Source organism: Cebus imitator, unplaced genomic scaffold (genome assembly GCF_001604975.1).
Source record: "Cebus imitator isolate Cc_AM_T3 unplaced genomic scaffold, Cebus_imitator-1.0 Scaffold99, whole genome shotgun sequence".
NCBI lineage: Eukaryota > Metazoa > Chordata > Mammalia > Primates > Cebidae > Cebus > Cebus imitator.
Window position 1 is genome coordinate 403,810 of NW_016107414.1, and position 9,393 is coordinate 413,202.

The 9,393-nt window shown below is 42.4% G+C and overlaps 1 non-coding gene across 1 annotated transcript; it reads left to right on the forward strand.

The window, feature by feature from the left end:
* Nucleotides 1-4,554: 4,554 nt before the first annotated feature.
* LOC119472419 lies at nt 4,555-4,695 on the forward strand. Its single transcript, XR_005201573.1, has one exon. It is a non-coding gene; the product is annotated as a U4 spliceosomal RNA (small nuclear RNA).
* Nucleotides 4,696-9,393: the final 4,698 nt, after the last annotated feature.

The following is a 9,393-nucleotide window of genomic DNA, read 5'->3' on the forward strand; positions in this document are numbered from 1 at the left end:
CAGTTGGGGGAGAGGGAGATATATATATGGAGATATGTATACATGGGGAGGGAAGAGAGAAGAGGGAGGAGGGGGGAAGAGAGAGAGGGAAGAGAAAGAGAAAGAGCGAGAAAGGAAGAGGGAAGAGTAAGGGGGGAGGAGAGAGAGATGGAGGAGCAGAGAAGCAGGGAAGAGAGAGGGAGGAGAGAGAGGGAGGGAGAGAGAGTCAGAGAGAGTGGTGTGAGGTGGTGGTGCAGGGGAGACCACGCCAGGCATTTTAAGTTTTGGTTTCTCCATTTGCATTTTTCTGCTCCCCACTCCCAGGAATGCTTAGAGCCATAGATTCTCAAGTGACTGTCACAACTGTGCTTCTGCATCTGGGGGAAAACCCCAAACAAGAGTGATTACAACAGGTAAAGGCCATGCAACACGCTCCTGAAATCCAAATGGTGGCAGCAGGCCCCGCCGTTCTGCGCTGAGAAGGGAAGCTGTCTTTGCTCTGAGCCCTCCCTGTGCAGATCAGGGAGTCGGGAAACTGTGGGGTCTGCAGGCCAATGGCCTGGGTCCCAACAGCCCTTCGCAGCACTGTGACTGCCTTAGGCTGCTGGCAATGCCTTCCAGACAGAGACCCCCAAGAACACATCTGTGGGCGAAGAAGTTCACCGCCTGGGCACTTGGGAGTGTGAGGCAGTTCCCTAAGAAGGGTCGGAAGAGACCGGGATTGGGGATAGTGTCAGTGATTGCAGGGCGGGGGGCCAGGAAGTGAGCTTTGCTCTGGGTCAGGTGCTGTCAAAACTTGGGGTCATGCTGTGATTGCTTCCACAAAGACTAGAGTGACGGCGAAGTCTTGTTCATGTTCTGACCTGTCATGGTCAGAGTGGCCTTGTGTGATGTCGGTGTCCTGTGACATTGCTGAAATTGTCTTGTGAAATTGTGGCCTTGTGTTGTTGTAATTGTCTCTTTGACAGGAGATATACCAAGCCAGCTGCGAGGGCCAGGCCAGCCTCTGGGGCCAGGGGCTGATTTTCTCCTCCTCACTGTCTGAGACTTGGCCATTTCACCTGTCCGGTGGGAATAATGAGAGTTTCTGCCTCTTGGATCTGAGGAGGAGCCGGTGAATGGCTCAAGTAAAGTCCTTGCTGCAGCGATGTTAACTCTTATCACGAGAATGGCACACTCGGGGTGTCTCTCACCACCAGGGATTTCAACGAGCTCCCCTGGTCTTTCTCTGATGTCAGAATCTGGGGGTTGTGTGATGTGTGAGCTTGGGAGCACTTGTGTTTTCTGAGACCGTTGTTGCAGGCGGGTTTGTCTGTCTTCGGATACTTAGTGAAGGAAGTAAGTTCATCACGTAGTTGGGTTTGGTAAACTCCTTTTGTACCAAATACCCCAACTACATTCAGGAATGGGGCACTGAACACCGTTTTTTTTGTTTTGTTTTGTTTTGTTTTTGAGACGGAGTCTCACTCTGTCGCTCAGGCTGGAGTGAAGTGGCATGATCTCAGCTCACTGCAACTTCCGCCTCCTGGATTCAAGCAATCCTCCCACCTCAGCCTCCGGAGTAGCTAGGATTACAGGCATGCACCACCATACCTGGTTGATTTTTGTATTTTTAGTAGAGACAGCATTTCACCATGTTGGCCCAGCTGGTCTTGAACTCCTGACCTCAAGTGATCCGCCCACCTCAGCCTCCCAAAATGCTGGGATTACAGGCATGAGCCATCCTGCCTGGCCAAAAGCCAGTTCTTCATGATTATTTTGAACTCTGTGACGATATCCCCTCTCCTCCAATATTTACGTGTTTTTAAGTAAAAGCCGATGTTTCTTAATTAGCAGCAACCAGGAAAAGGAAAATGTCATACATACCTTCTGCTATTTCCTCCTATGGGAAAGGTATCACCCAAAGAACCATCTCTCCATTTCTTTATTACTTGGAAGATCAATTAATTCCCTACTGGGCTCCTCATTTATTTGTCTTGTGATAGTGCATGGCACGTGATAGGAGTCCCGAAGCCCTGTCCCGGTTTTTCATTTATTTATTCCTGGGAGTCTGAGATGTAGGACTTTGCAGTGGCAGGAGTGTTTCAATGTTTGAGAAAGCAAATAATAAATGAAGATGGCTCAGCCTTTGAAAGTGGGTACCTGGGAGGGCAGGAATGGAATCTTTGACCGGCCTCGGCAGCTGCTGTGCTCTCTGCAAGGTCTCCAGGGCGCCCCGCTTCCTTGGCTGTCCCCTAATTCCTTCCCAGCCTCTCTGCTCCCTGCTCTGAGCAACATGTCTCCCGGCAAAACCCCTTTGAACCGATTATTCTCCTGCAGCTGCGGCTACAAAGAACCTTTTGTCTTTTTCTCATTTTACTTTGCAACTTAAGTCATTTATCTTTTCTTCATTTCGTGTTTGTATGTGTACACGCATGCCTGTGTGGGTGCATTATTTTTAAATGGCAGCATTATGAAAAGTAAAGACAAGCTTTTATATTTTTTAGGCTTTAATGCCAAAACAATAAAGAAGTCCCTAGTGGACCCATGGTGAAAAAAAACAGGCACTAAAATGTACATGGTTTTGGAACAAGCAGTTGTATGCTAAGGCTAATAATGGAATTTGTATGTTTATTATTGGTGCAGTGAATAATACTGATTTATATAGCCCGACTGCTTGCCCTCATTAGCTATTCACAGTAGTCTCATAAAGTTTACAGCGTTATCCTGTAGCAATTTAAAATCACACACCAACTCACAGAAGAGGTAGGCAAGGTTTAAGTACATTCACTGCCTCACTTAAGTACAGGGAAAGACTAAGGAATGTCTTCCATCTGGCTTCGAAGCCCTTTTTGATAAATAAGCCCACACGTCATTCATTCCAGAGACCATCCCAAGCAAGTCCAGTTTTATTCCACTTCTTGAAATGTTCTCTTCACAATTTCTAGATTTAAACTTAACCGTACATATCCCTCCACTCCAGGGAACACTGAAGAGTTGTAAAGTTTTTTTTTTCCCATTCCATGTTGGCAGGGTTCTTCCTTCCATCAGGTGGCTGTTTTTTTGGGGGGAGACTTTCATATACACAATAATCATCTTCATACACGTGCTGTAAGAGGCTTCATCACTTGCTGTCCTTTCAGCACCTACAAGGTCATTCACAGGCCATTTACAAAAACTGCCACTTGGCTACCAACGTTGTCCTCTCCTATTACCTTCAGAAGAAGTAATTTAAGAACAGGGAAAGAAACCCATAGCAAACTCAATTCTCTAATAAGGGGCGTATCATCTTGGAAATAGGAAATATAAAAATAAATTTAAGCATGCAAAACGTTCTTGGTGGGATAGTTTATGATTTGAGGGCCTGGATATTAAGAAATGACTCAGACAGCAAACCACCCAACTGGCAGAGAGCTTTCATGTCACCCAGCCCAGTCTGTTGTCATGTTTGCTTGTGTGTGTGTGTTTTAACTGTTAGATGTTCTCATTTATATGCAAACAAGATATGACCTGACCTTATCACTTGAGTGGCTGATGGCAATTTTAATGTTGATGATAGTATACCACTGGCGCAGATTCTACGCCCTAACATTGTGCATTAGCCTCTAATTTACATTCACAGCCCCGCAATTTTCTTCTTAAAAATGCCCTTTTTCTAATGGAGTGAAACCTTGTAGCTTTTCCGTTATATTTTCCATGTATTTTATTTAAGAGAGGCTTGCAGGTTTATTCTGCGTGGAATATTAATAAAGAGAAATCTGACCCCCTTGTTCTGTTCCTGCCCCTCTAACAGCAGTATCTGACATTCTGTTACCTTCAAGCACATTTCTCAAAATGTGGTCTCTGGATTTTTAGATTGTTTCCTGGAAGATGCTGAAAAATTGCGTCAAAAAAAAAAAAAAAAAAGCAAATAGAAGTCTGATTAAGATCAAATTAACAAGGTGATTCATTTTGACCAGGTGCTAGCTGAAAGCTTTCTTTTTTTCCTTCCTCTCTTTACAAGCTCCACCGGTGTTATAATGAAAAGTGACAATACTCCTGGTGGGTAAATTCTAGAAGGCTGATGATGCTTGGCTTCCCAACCAACACTGACATTTTTAGTGGAGAATCATGTTTTTGGCCAGTATTATTATAAGCCAACAACTGACAGATTTAAAAGGTTCTGTGTTTTATAATTTAGTATCTCAGTGGAAATCTGCTTCTTAAATTCTAATGGAAAAAAATCTGCAATAAGCTTGGAGGTTACTTAGAAATCTAGGTCCATAATTTAGTTCTTATAGGTCCAAGGCAAGCAGCCAGTTGCTTGTGGAAAAACAAAGCAAAGCTGTTTTGTGCCTGCATTTAAAACATCTCTGTTTGTTTTGGTGTGTGCTAATTTGTGTTTTCCTTTTTGGTGCAGCAATTCCCATTTTCTTGGCGTGAACAAATGAGACTGGCTTCTGCCATAGTTCTGTTTTGACAGGGTAGAGACTAACATTCTCTTTTTCTTTCCTGAGTGGGGGCACCTGGATATCTCCTTCTTAACGGTATTTATGTATGCTCCCTCTATCCCCTATTGTCCAAGAGGATTTGGAGCAGCTTGAAAAGATATATATTAGCTTTGCGCAGTGGCAGTATCGTAGCCAATGAGGTTCTTCTGAGGCACGATTATTGCTAATTGAAAACTTTTCCCAATACTCCGCCATGACGACTTGAAATATAGTCAGCTTTGGCAATTTTTGACAGTCTCTACAGAGACTAAAAAAATAAAAAAAATAAAAAATTAAAAAAGAAAAGATATAAATACCAGAATGAAATGAATGTGTGCTATAAAGTTTTACACACTTGCCCCAAATCTGGCCCTAAGGTTTTTACTGACCAAGCTGAAGTGTGTGTGTGTGTTTAAAAGGGGAAAAATAAGACAAATGCAACTTCAGTGTATCTATTGGGCCTATTTTCATTAATGATTTGAAGACAGGATCAGGGTGCAAGAGTTCCTGATTTTTTTTTGAATAAGAAAATAGTCCACACATACTCATGGCAAAAAAATTTAAAAGTACAGAAGTACATCTATAGGACACAGTGAAAACCAGGTGACGTTCTGTGGCCCAAGCCTCTCTTCTCAGAGGTGAGTTCTGTTAACAGCTTGGACTGCAGATTTCCAGACTTTAAAAGCAGAAGAGAATAATGTCAAGTGTTAGCAAGGATGCTGTGCGACTAGAATTCTTGCACACTGCTAAGGGGAGCAATACTGATACACCACTTTATTTTTTGAGATGGAGTTTCATTCCTGTTGCTCAGGCTAGAGTACAATGGTGTCATCTTGGCTCACTGCAACCTCCACCTCCCAGCTTCAAGTGATTCTCCTGCCTCAGCCTCCCAAGTACCTGGGATTACAGGAACCCGCCACCACGCCTGGCTAATTTTTGTATTTTTAGTAGAGTCAGAGTTTCACCATATTGGTCAGGCTGGTCTCAAACTTCTGACCTTAAGTGATCCACCCGCCTCTGCCTCCCAAAGTGTTGGGATTACAGGTGTGAGCCACTATGCCAGCCAGGTACACCACTTTATAAACCTATCTACAAAAGCAAAAACAATTACAGATGTTGAGAATGTGTATATGTGTGTGTATTTCTCATGACTTTGTAATTCCACTCCCAGGCACGTGCCCAAGAGAAACTATACAAACCTTTATACCAAAGATGTATGTAAGGTTCATTGTGCTACATTTAAATGGCAAAAATCTGGAAAAATCCAATGTCTATCAATATAGAATAAATGGTGGTTTATTCACACAATGAAATCCTATATAGCAGTGAGAACGAATGAGAATATGACATACCATGCTGGATGAAAGAACCAGACCCATATGGAGCCATATGGTATGTACACAAAGTTGAAACCAGACAAAACTAATCAGTGATGTTAGAAAAGGGGCACAAGGTGGGGCATGCGAGGTATGGTAGATGTCCCGCTTTGTGATCTGAGGGCTGGTTATGTGGGTAACCTTTGTGAAACTGAATTGAGCTGTACCCAAGATTCATGGCATTTTTTGTATGTTGTGCTTAAAAACATGGAAAAAACTAAACAGCAAACCACCAGACTTATATCAAAGTTATTTTAACTGAATCAGAAAAGGATTATCAGAAAGACAGCTTACAAAAATAAATTATGTGGGAGTGTTTATGCTTTGTTAATGCTGTGTTAAATGACAGCTATCGGCATCCCACCAAAACAGCCACATGCTGTAAGTGCTCCTCCCTTGGTGAAGATGAAGGAAACCCAAGTCAGAGAGGTTAAGGACCTTGTCTAGGGCCACAAGGCCTAGAAAGATGCTCTGATGAGACTCAAATCCAAGTGTCTGTCTCAAGCCCTCTCTGCTCTCTCCGATTCCCTCACTTGAACTTGTAGGTACTCTTTGGCACAACTACACTCTACAGGCAAATGTGCTTCTACCTAAAAGGAACAGAAAAGAGAACATGGCTATGTGTGAGCCAGTGCTTCTGCTGGCAATGAAGACTACTGGGATGCAGCGTTCAAGTCAACACTGGGATAGAAAGACTAGTATCTTTGATGAAATCCCCAAAATAATGGAAGATGAGGGAAGCCCATTTGTTCCATAAGGGCATTGCACTGTTCCTTTCTTCCAGGGGCAGCAAACTTCCCTCTGAGTGCTCACTGGTAGCCTTGCTGACCTGTCTCTAGAACCCCCCTTCTTAACTACTGAAGAGCAAGGAGAGGAAGGGGTTGGGTAAGATAAGATATGGGAAGCTGGGACGCTTCAAATACTTTGGTAAAAATAACTTGCTGCTCACCAGACACTACAGTTGTCAAAATTCTGGTACTTCAGTATCCAAAGGTCATTTGAAAATGACTTCAGAATATTTGGTTAAGAAGAACATATGATGAGCAATATCACAAAGAGAAACCATTTGGAAGGCAAATACATATATTTGTAAACATAGCATTTTATTAACAAAATGTTTACACCTTTCTTACAACAAAACAGTGACTCAGCATGTTATACTCTATAAAAGTGTATTATAGAATATTCAAGCTAAAACAGTATTATTTAAAGGTATGGCAAATCAACTTTCACTTGCAAGCTATCTACTAGGAGCATAGGTATGAAAAGAAAAATCTCACAACAAAAAAACCAAAGGTCTAGTTTTCTTTTGTCAGCATCTACAAACAATGCAGACATCATATGGTTGACATCGACTTAGGTCCAGCCCAAGGTTAAGACTGCAAAAATAAAGTCTTCAAACATCCAGAGAAACTTGGCAAACCGCCGCAGCAGCATTCCATTACAGGTAACCAGGCCACGTGTCATGCAGTGAAGCCAAGGCCATAACTTTGGGCTGTTTCTCATAGTGCTACGAAGCGGCCACAACTGTAAGCAACTGAATTTTACTTTCATAAGAGATGCTATTATAAAAAGGCACAAATATCTTATTCCTTGCATCAGGTCTTGAAAAGGCATGACATTCTTAGGAGAAACAGAGATTGCTGGTGGGATGGCTTAGCTTTTTTTACGTGTAGGCTCAATGCTGTAGCTGTTTTCTTCAAGACTTGATTTGGACTTTTACATACTTAGCAAATGCTCTGTTACAAATTCAGCAAAGTTCTGACCACTTATGTTAACTATCTTATTACCAATGGCAAAGAACAATAACATTTTATCAACTGGTCATATTCCCATAGTAAGATAGTGCTGCCCCTCTCTTTCTGAAGTACTGGAGTTCTTCACCTAAAATTGGCCTTTGGCTTTCTTATTTTATTTATATTCTGGCCGGTTTTCTTTTCTTTCAAAAATTTTAAATTAAGAGTTGTACATGTTTTTGAGGTACCTGTGATAATGGATACCTGTAGCAAATGTCTAGTGGACTGAATCCGGGTAACGGATTTCCTTCACCTCGCCTATCTTCCTTTGCTTTGGGAACATTCTGGTTCTTCTAGCTATTTTCAAATATACAACAAATTATTGCAAAACGTAGTTTCCCTGCTGTAATATCGAATGCTAGAACAATTCCTTCCATCTAACTGTATCTCTGTACCCACTAACCAACTTCTGTTCCCCACAACCCCAGGCCTGTGCATTTCTCACAGTGCTTGTTAGAAGAAGCCCTAGCTGGAGGGGGTGGGCAACCCCTGCTGCTGTGACCACGGAAGGCCGCAGGGAAGGGTGTTATCACATATGCTGAGGAGGGGGCTGGGGCCATGTGTCTCTAAGGGAGAGCCCACAGAAAAATGAGGAGAATGAGTGAAGTAAGGCGAGAAGTCTGCTTCAATCACAGAGACGGTAAGATGTAAATTCTTAAGGTCAGAGGAATGACTGATGATGATGTGAGTGACTCATAAAGTGAAATGATGGAAAGGCTGGACTGCGTAAGAGTTAAAAAAAAATCTTTTCCAGGGCAATTATGCTCTGTCTACACAATACAATAAATGGTTTAAAAATAAAGCTACCTTTCTGAGGAGAAATTCATGCAGAAATTAAAAAATATATATATATATATAGAGCTACCACTCAGGAGGCTGAGGCAGGAGAACTACTTGAACCTGGGAGGCAGAGGTTTCAGTGAGCCAAGATTGCGCCATTGCACTTCAGCCTGGGTGACAGAGAGAAACTCCATCTAAAACAAAAAACAAAACAAAACAAAACAAAACGAGCCACTAATCAGTTGCTCTCACTAGCCAACTGCTGCTAATTCACCCTGCAATGAACTGACCAGTTGCTCTGATGTCACAAGCATGAGCCACGTTAGGACAGTTTCATAAACTCCAATGTCATAACTTCATATACAAAGTATGTGAATATAAACAAATTCAAGTGCTGGCTTCAAAATTTTTCAGGAGTAAAACTGATTATTCAAGTATAAACTTAATTAAAAAGTAATGAGCAAATGATATCAGGATTAAGCCCCAAAGCAAAGTCAAGCACCACCATGGGCATGGGCATGGGCATGGGCATGGACATGAGCCTAGGGACTGCTCATGCCAGTGGACCCCATTCTACTTGAGGGGGCCTGTGAGCTCTACTTGGCCTAGAGGAAGAGGTATGCCCAGCTCTTCTACAACATGATGTTCATGCTGCAGGGGTTTCCTTGACAATTTCAGTTCTAAGTCAAAATCATTGGCCCTCTGTACGAAATGCTATTTTAAGGATAATTTCCTCCACAGGACTGCATTAAACAGTTTCACTAAACAATGAAAAATTCCTCAATCAAGCAAAAGGTGGAATCAGTAAACTGGGATGTTTTGTTTGTTAGATTATTAATGTCCACAGTTTAAAACTTGTAATGTCTTAATGTCAATTAAGAAAAGGTCTTTAGGCTGGGCGCAGTGGCTCAAGCCTGTAATCCCAGCACTTTGGGAGGCCGAGGCGGGTGGATCACGAGGTCAAGAGATCGAGACCATCCTGGTCAACATGGTGAAACCCCATCTCTACTAAAA